At 37.0% G+C, this 11,691-nt stretch overlaps 1 protein-coding gene across 2 annotated transcripts in view; it reads right to left on the bottom strand.

Annotated features, from left to right (window-relative positions):
- The window catches only part of LOC113536039 (solute carrier family 45 member 4), a 47,051-nt gene extending 35,360 nt beyond the window's left edge, over positions 1–11,691 (bottom strand). Inside the window, exons 1-2 of one of the 2 annotated variants that reach the window (XM_026929722.3) lie at positions 11,530–11,691; positions 9,268–9,380 (exon numbers count right to left, since the gene is read on the bottom strand). The gene's annotated coding sequence lies outside the window, so the exon portion shown is untranslated. The remainder of the gene's footprint in view (positions 1–9,267; positions 9,381–11,529) is intronic. The other variant, XM_053228404.1, reaches the window with a different exon arrangement.

The raw sequence follows: 11,691 nt of genomic DNA on the forward strand, positions 1-11,691 counted from the left end.
TTGGTCAGATGATGGAATATTATGAAACCCATGGGAGGTTACGCTAAAGGATTTAACCTTGCCAGCCTGTGGCAGTCGATGGCACAAGGCCTGCTGAACTCCCGTCACATGAGAAGTCAGGTGTTGGGGCAGTTGAAGTAGAGGAGGTGTTGATGGTGGCTGGAGCCCAGTGTGGGAGACAAGGTGTTGGGTTACATGCAGCTCCAGACTTGTAAATGTGGAACCTGAACGCCACACCATGCGGGAGGGGGGGACAAACGTCGACTCGGATAAGACCATCCACACGTGGGGTCAGTAACGTCTACAAATCAAACTCAGCTTTATGTGTCTCTCAAGTTGACAGATTGTACTGTGCAAAAACAGAATTCACCAAACAGATTGATATGCACCATAAAACATAAAAATGACTGCAAAGTTAGAGTGCAAAATATACATACATACACATTATATATATATATATATATATATATATATATACACACACACACACACACACTGTACACATACACACATACACACACTGTATATACACATAGATGTGTACAAAAATGCTTTAATTAAGATTAATTACTTCAGTGTGTAGGTCTAATTATTGCTCTGCAAGGACAGATCTGTTATACAGTTACTACAGTAGGGCAATGTCATGTTGAAATGTGAAGTCAATTACGTTGCTTTAAAGTGACGCTTGAGTGAGCGAGGACAACTCATTTGTTTGCTTTCTTTCAATCCTTTCCTCATTTGCTCAGGAGGAGGAGCTTAAGAAGTGCGGAAATGTGGATATTCAATTTAAAAAATGAGAACACCAAATGTCTTGTTTCATTATTAAAATAAAGTATCTTTGTCCTTCAACTTGTCCTAAGGATGTGCAAAATTTTCCACTTAGCTCTAGTTTTTGTGAAAGTGTTGTCACTGTAGAAAATACACTTGGGAAGCATAGTGTCATTTTTTTAGTCTTACTAGGAGAAATAATAATGAACCAGCAGGCCAAGCAAAACCATGAACAGGTGTGAAAACATGCCTGTTGCATCACACTGAGCTGGATTCATCAAGTATAACTCTTCCTGACAGTGCTGAATTCCAGCTGCAGCTGTGAAACAAGGTGCTGACACAGCACGCGACCATAAAAATCACATACAAACTGTAGCACTGCCAGCAAAGCAGTACTGTACGCAAATAAGGATTAAATACGCTGGCAGGAAATTTAGCTCTAGGTCCGCATTAGCTTTAAACCAAAATGCCTCTAAGAAATCCCTCTGATTAGCATTTTCAGCACTCTCGCTGGGAGAGAAAGCTACTGCTTCTCCAGGTACAGACTCACACCACCTTATACAACACCTCTCACGCTGCTCCACCCAGAGCATGTGAAACTTACTGGAAAATTCCAGTGTTTGTGAGGGGGAGAAAGTGAGCAATCTGTGGTCGAGCTGGCCACTTCTCATACACACTCCCACTGGTCTGATAAAGTTCTACCTTATCAGCTTGAGGTTTTCCTGTCCTCCTTACCTCTGTTCATGCCCAAGCTACAGGAGACAAAAGGGTATTCTGGAGTCCCTCTCATACAGTATCACTTTTTGTGTCACACACCCTCCCACAGTATGCATACAGTTGTGGGAGTTTTGCACAGGGAGGGGAAAAAAGCTCTCCCTGTACACTTTCTGTACACAAAGCGTCCTTTATGAGTCTTGTCTGTGTGTATGTACTGCACAGACTGTTAACCATTTCCATTTCTGCCAAAGAAAACTCTCAGAGCGCTTGGTTTGCTAGTGATTACGCAAAAAAATTAGAAAAAAAAAAAAGCTACACAATGGAACAGATGAAAAATGTTCACATAATAATTTGCTGCATTCTGGCTTCTACTGCTCTGTGGATTCAGAGAGAAATCAGGAAGAGCTACTAAGGCTTTACAATCATTCACTTATATCTGTAAACACACTAATCAGACTAACCAGAAATTTTATGCATTATGTATATGTATAGCTTTACAAATGAGCATTCTAACAAATAAACCAGAGTTTTCCTCTAACTCAGTAATTCTCAAAGTGGGGTCTAAGAATCATAGCCAGGGGTGTGAGATTTTTAAAATTGAGTTACAGTGGTGAAAATCATAACCCATTATTATCAAAGTTAGTATATTAGTTCCTATAGTTGTTGTAGTTATTAGCTTGCTTGACTAGTCCCTTGATTTGACTGGGTTTAATCCAAATCGCAAAAACTCTAAAACAAGTAGGTCTTCAAATATTGTCAACTTGGACTTTCTGTGTTTTGTCAGTGGAACTTCCAGGAATAAAAAGCTCTAGGGTTCTAATAAATAGACCATTGGTGGCTAGTAGAGCCTGCCAGCTAATGTGCTAACTAGCTAGCTCAGTTTCACGGAAGAAACAAAAACATGCACAAATAATCAAACATGGTGCAATATAATGCAGTGAGATATTTCAGAAATTGTCTGAGATTTTAAAATACTGAATTTCACCAACAGCGATGAATAATATAGACACATTTCTACATTTAATAGAGAAAGATTTCATTGCCGCATTTTATTTAAATTTTAGGGGAGACCGGGATTCCCATGTAGTCTTAAAGCAATCGCCTGTGTACTATACACATCTAAATGACGTTCATGACATAAATCTGTACTGAGGGGTGTGTCGAATTTACTAAGTTATAGGTTTCAGTACACACACTTTTCTCATTTTCCTTTAACTCTTTATGATTAAACTCTTAAACTCTCGTGACAATATCTTGCTCTGAAAAGCTCATTATGTCAAATTAAAAAAGCCTGGTTTGGTTTGGTTGCTAAAGGATCATGTTAATAGTATTTAATGTAAATAAGCATCTGACATAAACCTACATAAACATTGATAAAGGCTTATTACAACATGCATCAGCAGTCATAAAGACTGGTCAATCTGTCAATGATGATGTTGCACTGAAATACCACCTGAGTCAAATGATCTAAGCTTGCATTATGACTCTGTTATGGGATGACTTTTTTTTCATGTGTCATTGCTGAGTTTTTTTTTTTTTTGGTTCAGATTTATGCTTATAATAATTTTTGGAATAACTACGATTTTTAGGGTTACCTATATTTTCTCTGGCCCTTTACTCAAGATTTTCTTTATAAAAAAAACTTATAGCACAGAGCTGTTGAATGCTCAATTGTGATTGGTCAGAAGGTGTAGAATAATTTTCTATAGCAGCAGCTCTGACAATAGTGCCAGCTGCAATTCAAATCACAGGTTTATATTAATGCACTCATTCTAATACATTATTGCGTCTATAGTAACATCTTACACAGGGATTTGTATAGTGGATGCTCCAGAGAAACAGATTAAAAAATGTGTGTAATTGCTCATATGGTGAAGTTTTCTGTGAGGAGTCTCCAGTGTCAGCACTTTGTAACAGTCAGAGGTAAAGCTGTAACTTTATGTTTTCTGACACAGGAACGTCTTCAGGATGGAAGACTTTGTGCTTTGCGGTTTCTCAGTAACAGGACAAAATCCATTTTTTAAAATTAACTGTTAGAGAGGCTGGTAAGGGAATGACTGTTTATAGCAGTTATAATTTAACTCATAACAGGAACTAACTTGCTTCATGGCTGTTCCACTATGTGAAACATAACTATATACAGATGAAATGTATGACATGTAAAAAATTGGAATCAGTGACAAATTTCTGTCGTATACGAGGAATAAAACCCTTTGGGACGTGTGGTTACTGGACAACTAATCAACTTCAGGGTGGTAACATTAACTCCACTTTGCATCACACTACACTGTTGATTATTTTCCTATAACACCACACCCTGTCATGTTTTATTCCTAACTTATTACAGTGTCATGGCATTGTTATAACAAATCAATGTATAATTTATGTGACACTAAATTAGCAGCAGATTAGGTTTGATGCTTGACATGTCACATCATCATGTGACATACTACAAGCAGACCAAGTTACATAGTCAGCTGTTGTCATGATCTAAAGCAAGTGTCATAACAGTCTTATGCTAACAAAACTCAATCACTTGACTCAGAGAGCTGTTTATATAAGCCTTTGACAAGCTTGTATCCTTTCAGGAAAAGCTTACAAAGGTGTCATGTAGCCTTTTGTATGCCTTATGAACAAGTAAAGTGTTAATATTTTCACTGGAAACCTGTGCATGGAAGTACAAATGGATAACCAGTGAGTTTGTAGCCTAGAAGAATCTGATTCTTGTAGCCAGCTAAATGTGTAATATACATTAGACAGTCCATACACAACAGCTTAAATCAAATGTGTGAGCCAAAATGAAAGCGTTCAATTAAATCCATTTGCAGTATTTATGACAACAATCCTGAGAAGAGAAGTAACTGTGAGACTGGATGAGTAAGCCATGGGGGAAACCCATTAAAGCTAACTCCAATTTAACATCAAGCAGCAGAAAGCATCTGGCCAGACCTGGCAACATGCAGCGTGAATGCAAGAGTCATCCATATTTCATTTTTTAATCAACTTTGAATGTCAAACAGAGCCTCATGTATGCATGCATGCATGAGATGGATGGCAGGGCAGGCAGGTGCTCATCAATGTCCTGTCAGAATGTGTGGAAAACCCTCCTGCCTAACAACATTTGTTCTTTGCCCAACAATAAAGCCATGAAATAATAAACCATACTAACAAACAACTCAGCATCAAGCTAGTGATGACATCGAGCTCGTCAAGGGCAGGTTGACAGATGGAAGCCGCCCAAACCTCTACAAAGTAAACACTTGCCAGAGAACAACAAGCTCTAGGACGTTAGCTAGCCGCACATCCCTCGCGCTTTATTATTCTTGGACTTCTGCCAATTTTTTGCCAGGTCAGTAAGATAGTTAACTTAAGACCAAGAAGCTTGCCGTGATTTTAAATTATGCATACATCTCTCTCTGGGCACAAAACCCTTTTAACAATTTACATAAACACAACAACGTGAAAAAAAAAAACACCCTGATTTCACTCAGTGGAAAGGGAACAAAGAAAACAGTAAGATGATAAGGTGCATTTTAGACTGATAAGACAGTAATTTGAGAACACTTTCTTGAGCAGGTTTGTTTCAATCCTTGAAATAAAACCACAGGGAAACAATGACCTTGTGCTGACCGGGAATGGGGGTGGGGAGATAAGCCGCAACAACCGTTCCTTTCCCATCGAAACACCTCGGTGAGCTCCCACGCACCTCGTCCAGCATCAGAATACAATACAGGTCATCTGAGGGTGTAAAAAGCAGCTCAAAGATCCATCACTACAATGTAGGCCTTACTACTCAATCTGGAAGTAGCGTATTCTGCTCATTACAATCAAGAGAGCATGTGCAGTCAACCCGCCTCTGATCCCACTTGATATTTGGCAGTCAAATTCTTATGTAAAAGGTAGCTCATGCTCATGGATAGCAAAACCTTTAAGATGTCTGACAGCTTATCCTACAAATTGGGGCATGTTTGTAGGCAGTAGTCTAGACTAATCACTTAGCAATAGTCAAAAAGGCTGCAATAGTCAAGTTGTTACCAGTAGCATTAAGTAACTTAAACGAAATCATTTTTACTGCTTCAGAGGATTGCAATATTAATGACTAATCCTAATTAGGCAATAAAACACAATGGGGCATGCTATTATTAGAAAATAATCAACAATGAGGTGCTGTAAGTTGGCCCAACATGAAGTAGAGTTACTGTTACCACCCTGAAGTTGATTATTTGCCAGGAACAGCATGGCACAAGGGGTTTTAATTTTAGTATAATAAATGAAACAAAGACATGCTTTTTAAAAAAATCCATTTATAGTTATGTTTAATGCTGTGGAATGTCCATGAGACATAATAGCTCCTGTTATCACTTATGTTATAAATAGTCATGTCTGACCATCCTTTTTTTTTCTCTCTTGAAGTTAATAAGAAAAAAAAAAAAAAATTATATATGTATATATATATACACACACACACGTGTATGTGTGTATGTATGCATATGTCCAGCATATATATATATATATATATATATATATATATATATATATATATATATATATATATATATATATATACACACATGTGTGTGTGTGTGTGTATATATATTTCCTTTTCTCCCAACTATCTGTGCCTATTTTTTCTGAAGAATGCTGTTTGTGGATGAGTACCTGCACAGGTGTATAATTTTTTCCCCCATAATGTAAAATTTTCTTCTTATGTATTTTTTTTTATTATAACCTTTTTTTTAATACTTATCCTTTATTTTCCTAACTATTTTTCCTTTTCTTTTCCCCTATCTCTTAGGGGCTTTAACTGTCCACAAAAGTAATTTTATATATTACAAACAAAGTACTTATTGTCCTCTGAAGAGAGGGGGTGGTAGTGGGTTTATTAATTTAAAAAAAAAAAAATCCAATAAGTTGTTTTGTATTTAATAGATGACTAAATTTGAAAAATATACCCACCACAAGAAAAAAAAAAAAGAACTAAGACTTTCAAGACTTCTATTACCTTCGTACTAGTAATGAAAAGCATACTGATTGCAAAATAATTGAATCCTCCTGAAACATTTTCCAGTTTCCCTGCACAAAACACAGAGAAGCCAGGCTGGTCAGAGTCTCAGAAAAACCAACGATCTGTATAAGATTAAACATGGGTGCTGAGGACAGAGATGTTTTTAGGTGAAATTACAAAGTAGGTTAATGTTGCAGGTGCTTTTTTTTTTCTGAGACTTGTGGTTAGTAGAGTCTGGGAGTCTCTCTGCACTCATCCATACAAAGAAAGACAAAGTGTTTCCTAAAAAGACTCTTTACAGAGAGCAATTTTTAAATCAGGTGTAGTGTATTGTTGAGAAAAACCTTACCACTTTATATATGATGCCCACAAGTGCAGGAAAAAGTCTCAAGTGACAGAAGGCCACAGGTAAATTTGAGATCTTTTAAACTGCTGTGTCAGTGTAGTCAATCAACCATGACATGTCTGGTGTCTGAAACTTGTTTATTAGGTTTTGCACTGGAACTATGAAGCTAATACAGATAATCCAATATCTTGCTTCAGCTAAGCTATGGAATTTTTTAATAAAATAGGATTTTTTTTTCATATTTACAAATCTGATTCCAAAGCATAACGCTATCATCATCTGCATAACTTCCACCTTCCAGTTTGAAGACGGAGCCTAGTGAGTGAAAAGATAAGGCAAAAAGATACACAATGAAATTTTGTTCAAATTTTGTTTTTAGATCGCAGTACGTCACACTGTGTCCTAAACCTCATCAGAAATTGAAGAACTGAAGAAGTGAATATGATTTCAGGAACATACAGTACTGTGCAAAAGTCTTAGGCACCCTATTTTTTGTAGTACAAACTTTGTTATAGATTTTTATTTTATGACTTCTACATTATTGATTCAGTACAAAAACGTTTTAAATTTCCAAACATTAGTTTTCCAGCACAAAATTAAATGTTCCAGAAAACTGTTTGTATGTCAGTAAAGAAAGAAGCATATTACATAAGAGACACTTTTCAGACAAAAAAACATAATGAAGGCTGCTGGGTTTCGCTGCAAAAATAAGAAGCAAGTGTGACAGTCAAAGTCTCCAGAAGAACTGTGGCTGCTTCTGCAAGATGCTCAGTAACACTTACAGCTCATTTCCTTATAAAACTGCACAAGTTGTACCTGAGGCTACTATTTTTTTTTTTTAAAGCAAAGGATTGTCACACCAGATATTGACTTTGTTTCATTTATTACTCTTTACTGCTCTTTATAGTATTTTTTTTTTAAATGTAGAAACATTTAGTTTCATTATTTTTGAAGGCATCTTTGCTCTACAGCATTTCTTTGCATGTGCCTAAGACTTTTGCACAGTACTGTATTTCCAGAGAAAGTTTTCGGGTAGGATGGATGGCCATTACTTTTCAGCTACATTATCCTCTAAAGAAGCAATCGTCAGACACTAAACATGTCTTTGGGGTAAGAAAGAAATAAATTACTGCTTTAATTTCTTCTGACTGACTGATTCCATTAAAAAAAAGCAAAGAAATATACAATTTTGAAGCAGAACACAGATTATTGGCCTTGCACTGGCTCTATGTCCATTACAGTTTAAGGTTTTACTGTTTGTTGTTAAAGCTCTTAAAATGCCAAGAACTTTAACCTTAAAACTAACTATGTCTCACCAGCAGACTTTACAGATTTGATAGCCCATGTGAAATCATGACACTACAGTCAATAAAATAATGCACAGAATCACATATAATAATTTTATATTTTATGATATTTGTTTTTTTTATTGTCAGGTTTGGTGTGCAGAGTAATGTCCTGTTGAAAGGATGGACTTGTCGATAATACAGTGTTTGTTTATTTGTGTTATTTCAAAGAAGCATTAATTGCTTTTAATTCAACGAGTTTCAATTTTAAAAGGTATAAAAAGCAAAATAAATCGTTACAATCATACAACAATATAAAATGCTCATTATTGCTTATTGCTTCTTTTTCTTCTTCTTGGTCTTCTCAATATTATTAAACAAACAGCACTTGGGTTCTGGGTTCAGTTTTCAATTCCAGAATTCCAGAGTGACCAGAATTTTAGTTTTAGTTTTGTTATGTGGATGAGAGCGTTGCATGTTTGTAAGGATTATACACACACTTGTGATTACTGCATGTGATCTCTATACAGGGAAAGCCAGTGACCGAATTAATTGCCGCTTTTGACAATTAACTAATACTGAGAGTCAATAAACTGGCTTGTGCTGAGCTGCTCAGCGCATCAGTAATAAACAGACACTCTTAGAAGACACTGTTTGACACATTAGGTTCGTTTTATGTAGAATGACATTTTACATTTTAGATCTTTTACTGTCTTTATAAATCAATATTACTTGTATTTTATATTCAAAATGAATAACAGTCTCCACTACAGAACAAAGTCTATGTAATAGGTCATTAACCCCAAGACAAAGCATTAATAAACAAGTAGGAGAAATATTCAGACGTCTGGAGTTTTGCTTCTCTTTTTACATCATCCCTCTCAGCAGTCATGTGTGCGGCTCAGCTGAGTCAGCTAGAATTGCGCAATCGATAGCAGTAAGGGAAATATGGGAACTAACGTCTTCTTATCAGAGTACACCACTTGGGAATAACTTTCACATTAGAAAATTAGTAAACATAAATGAATAAGCAGTCCTGTGCTTTTACAACCTATCACCAGTGTGTTTGTTTGAGGGTGCGGTGCATAAACTATTCACAACCGCAAATATATCCCAGTGGCCAAACCAGGGCTTGGATGACTCACCAAAAGGCCTTGAAAGCTTCATAAATCTCCTGTGCCTGCATGCAGCAGCTCTTTTACAGACGTGGCTCTGCACTGTTGTCAGCCGTGCGCCAGCTAAGCAGCAGTTTTGGCACCTGGGAAGGTCAAACAAAATGACGGCAGTCAACATGTAGCTCTGGAAAGCATAGCAAACAGCCAATACACAAGACCACAGGTATTCTAGGAACTCGGGAGCAAAACAGCACATGACAATGCACTCTGTCCTTTCTGCTTTACATCACACTCTTCTTTACAGGGCTTATTTGCATCTGATTTCAATGCAGCACAGACAAAACCATCGAATGATGAACTCAGCATATTTCTCTCACATGACTGAGTGGTGAGAACCCTTTATCAGCACCTATCACTTCTGCTTTAATCAAAATCGTCACCACTGAGTGTGATTTCTGGTTTATTGTCATCTCACGGAATATACAGCACAAATGCCAAAACTAGAGATCATATTTTCACACATGCAATATGATACTATTGTATGATATCAGAGCTCAGAATATCAGAATGCAATTTCCCCACTGCGGGACAAATAAAGGAATATCTTACTCTTACTCTTAGTGTTGCTCAACACCTGAGAATCTGATAATAAAGTAAGGCTGATTTGCAATTATTTTCTTTCAGCTAGGTGAAAAGTGGAAGTAAAGATCCGAACCGAGCTGCATCAGAAAAAGAAGAAAATCATGTGCGTTTGATCGATTAAGAATGTGGCAGTGAATCAGACTGTCAGATATAAGATTAGCGCTTCCTTATCCAAAACTGTTTCTCTCAATCATGGCAGAGGAGAGCATGTATTTAGAAAACCTCAACTTGGAATGGTTTAAAAGACAGGTTAATGTTTAAGTTTGTTCCATTCTACGGGAAGACTAAAATGGTGATAATGTTATTGTCATACTATTTAGCATGGACGGTTATCACAAAAAGTCCACAGACACATATCACCAAGTTTTTAACACGGTGAAATTTGGGAAATCTTTCTATTTTAAAATGCTATATTATTCTAGATTAGTTTCTGAAAATTTTAAAGGTCATGAGCACATTAAAAGTATCCATACTAACTAAATAATGTTGTAATTACATTGCAGCAGTGAGCTGTACCATCTGCACCAAAAAATATCAGGTTGTACAATGATGACACCATGATTTTTTTTTCCATAATGCCCCTCCATATTATTAGAACCTTCAGTACACCTTACTATACTGAACATCTGCGGAGCCATGGTTGCCAGATTGAGCTCTCCTTTTTAAATCCTTTAAATATCCTTAATATACAGATATAGATGTGATTTTGATGATTGTCAGTATCTTTTCCCAGTTTTACTTTTCTTTTTTTTTTTTTTATGGTGTAGCATCTAGTCAGAAAAGTTATAGTTACACGTTTTACAGAACTGCTGGAGGTTTGGAGTCAGGATTTCTTTACAATCTGGCAACCCTCTGGCTGCGTGCCAGAGGTCGGCAATTACAATAACAAATATATACATAGACATGTATTGAAATGCTAGTATGAGAAATAAATATGTCGCTGTGTGTAATGCATGCAATTGGCAATTAAATCTAGCAGGCTTCTGTGTTTGTAAACAAACAAACAAACAAACAAATAAAAAGCTCTAATCCTAATCATAATAAAATGACAATAAAGCCAATAAAGAAGGAATGCATATAGACTATTAATGCTATGAATTCATTTTATAGTATTAAATATGATTACATAATTTTTGGTAAATGGAGCGTGGATGCCAGCAATAGGTGTGTGTGTGTGTGGGTGTGTGTGTGTGTGTGTGTGTGAGATGCGGTCCCATCGGAAAACTACTGCATAAATCATATGCATCTATGACAGGCACAGGCACGGCAACAAGAGCAACCAAGCAAAATCCACTTGCCTATCAACAAGATTATCATAAAACTACAAAAATCCGACAAATCCAGCATCTGATGAGTTCTAACATTAACATGATACTGTTACTGTAACATATTAACGCTGCTGTGACAGATCTCTGTATCTGGATACCTCGATGACTCAATACACTGACAACTTCAGCCAAATGATCCCATGCTGCTGCTGCTGCTCTGTGTTGAGAAGCATGGCTATAATGAATAAAACCAGGATGACAAATCAGCCGATTTATCCGCGCTACTACAGTGTCGACAGCGTCGAGTCAGGGGAAGGACAGGAGCCGAGATGCTGCTCCGGATAATAAAGCCTCACACTCACACCACAAACCAGATACTTACCCAGAAAGCCGTGTGTTTGTACACAATCCCCTGCAGTGGCTCTCTCCTACAGGACGCGTCTTTCCAGCAGCCTCTGGATGTGCGTTGGTTTTTGTTTTGGTGCACTGGCCGGATCCTCTGAGACGTCTTGCAGTTAAAGCCACTTTAAATACGCCTTTAAAG

This window comes from Pangasianodon hypophthalmus, chromosome 23 (assembly GCF_027358585.1).
Source record: "Pangasianodon hypophthalmus isolate fPanHyp1 chromosome 23, fPanHyp1.pri, whole genome shotgun sequence".
Classification (NCBI taxonomy): Eukaryota; Metazoa; Chordata; class Actinopteri; order Siluriformes; family Pangasiidae; genus Pangasianodon; species Pangasianodon hypophthalmus.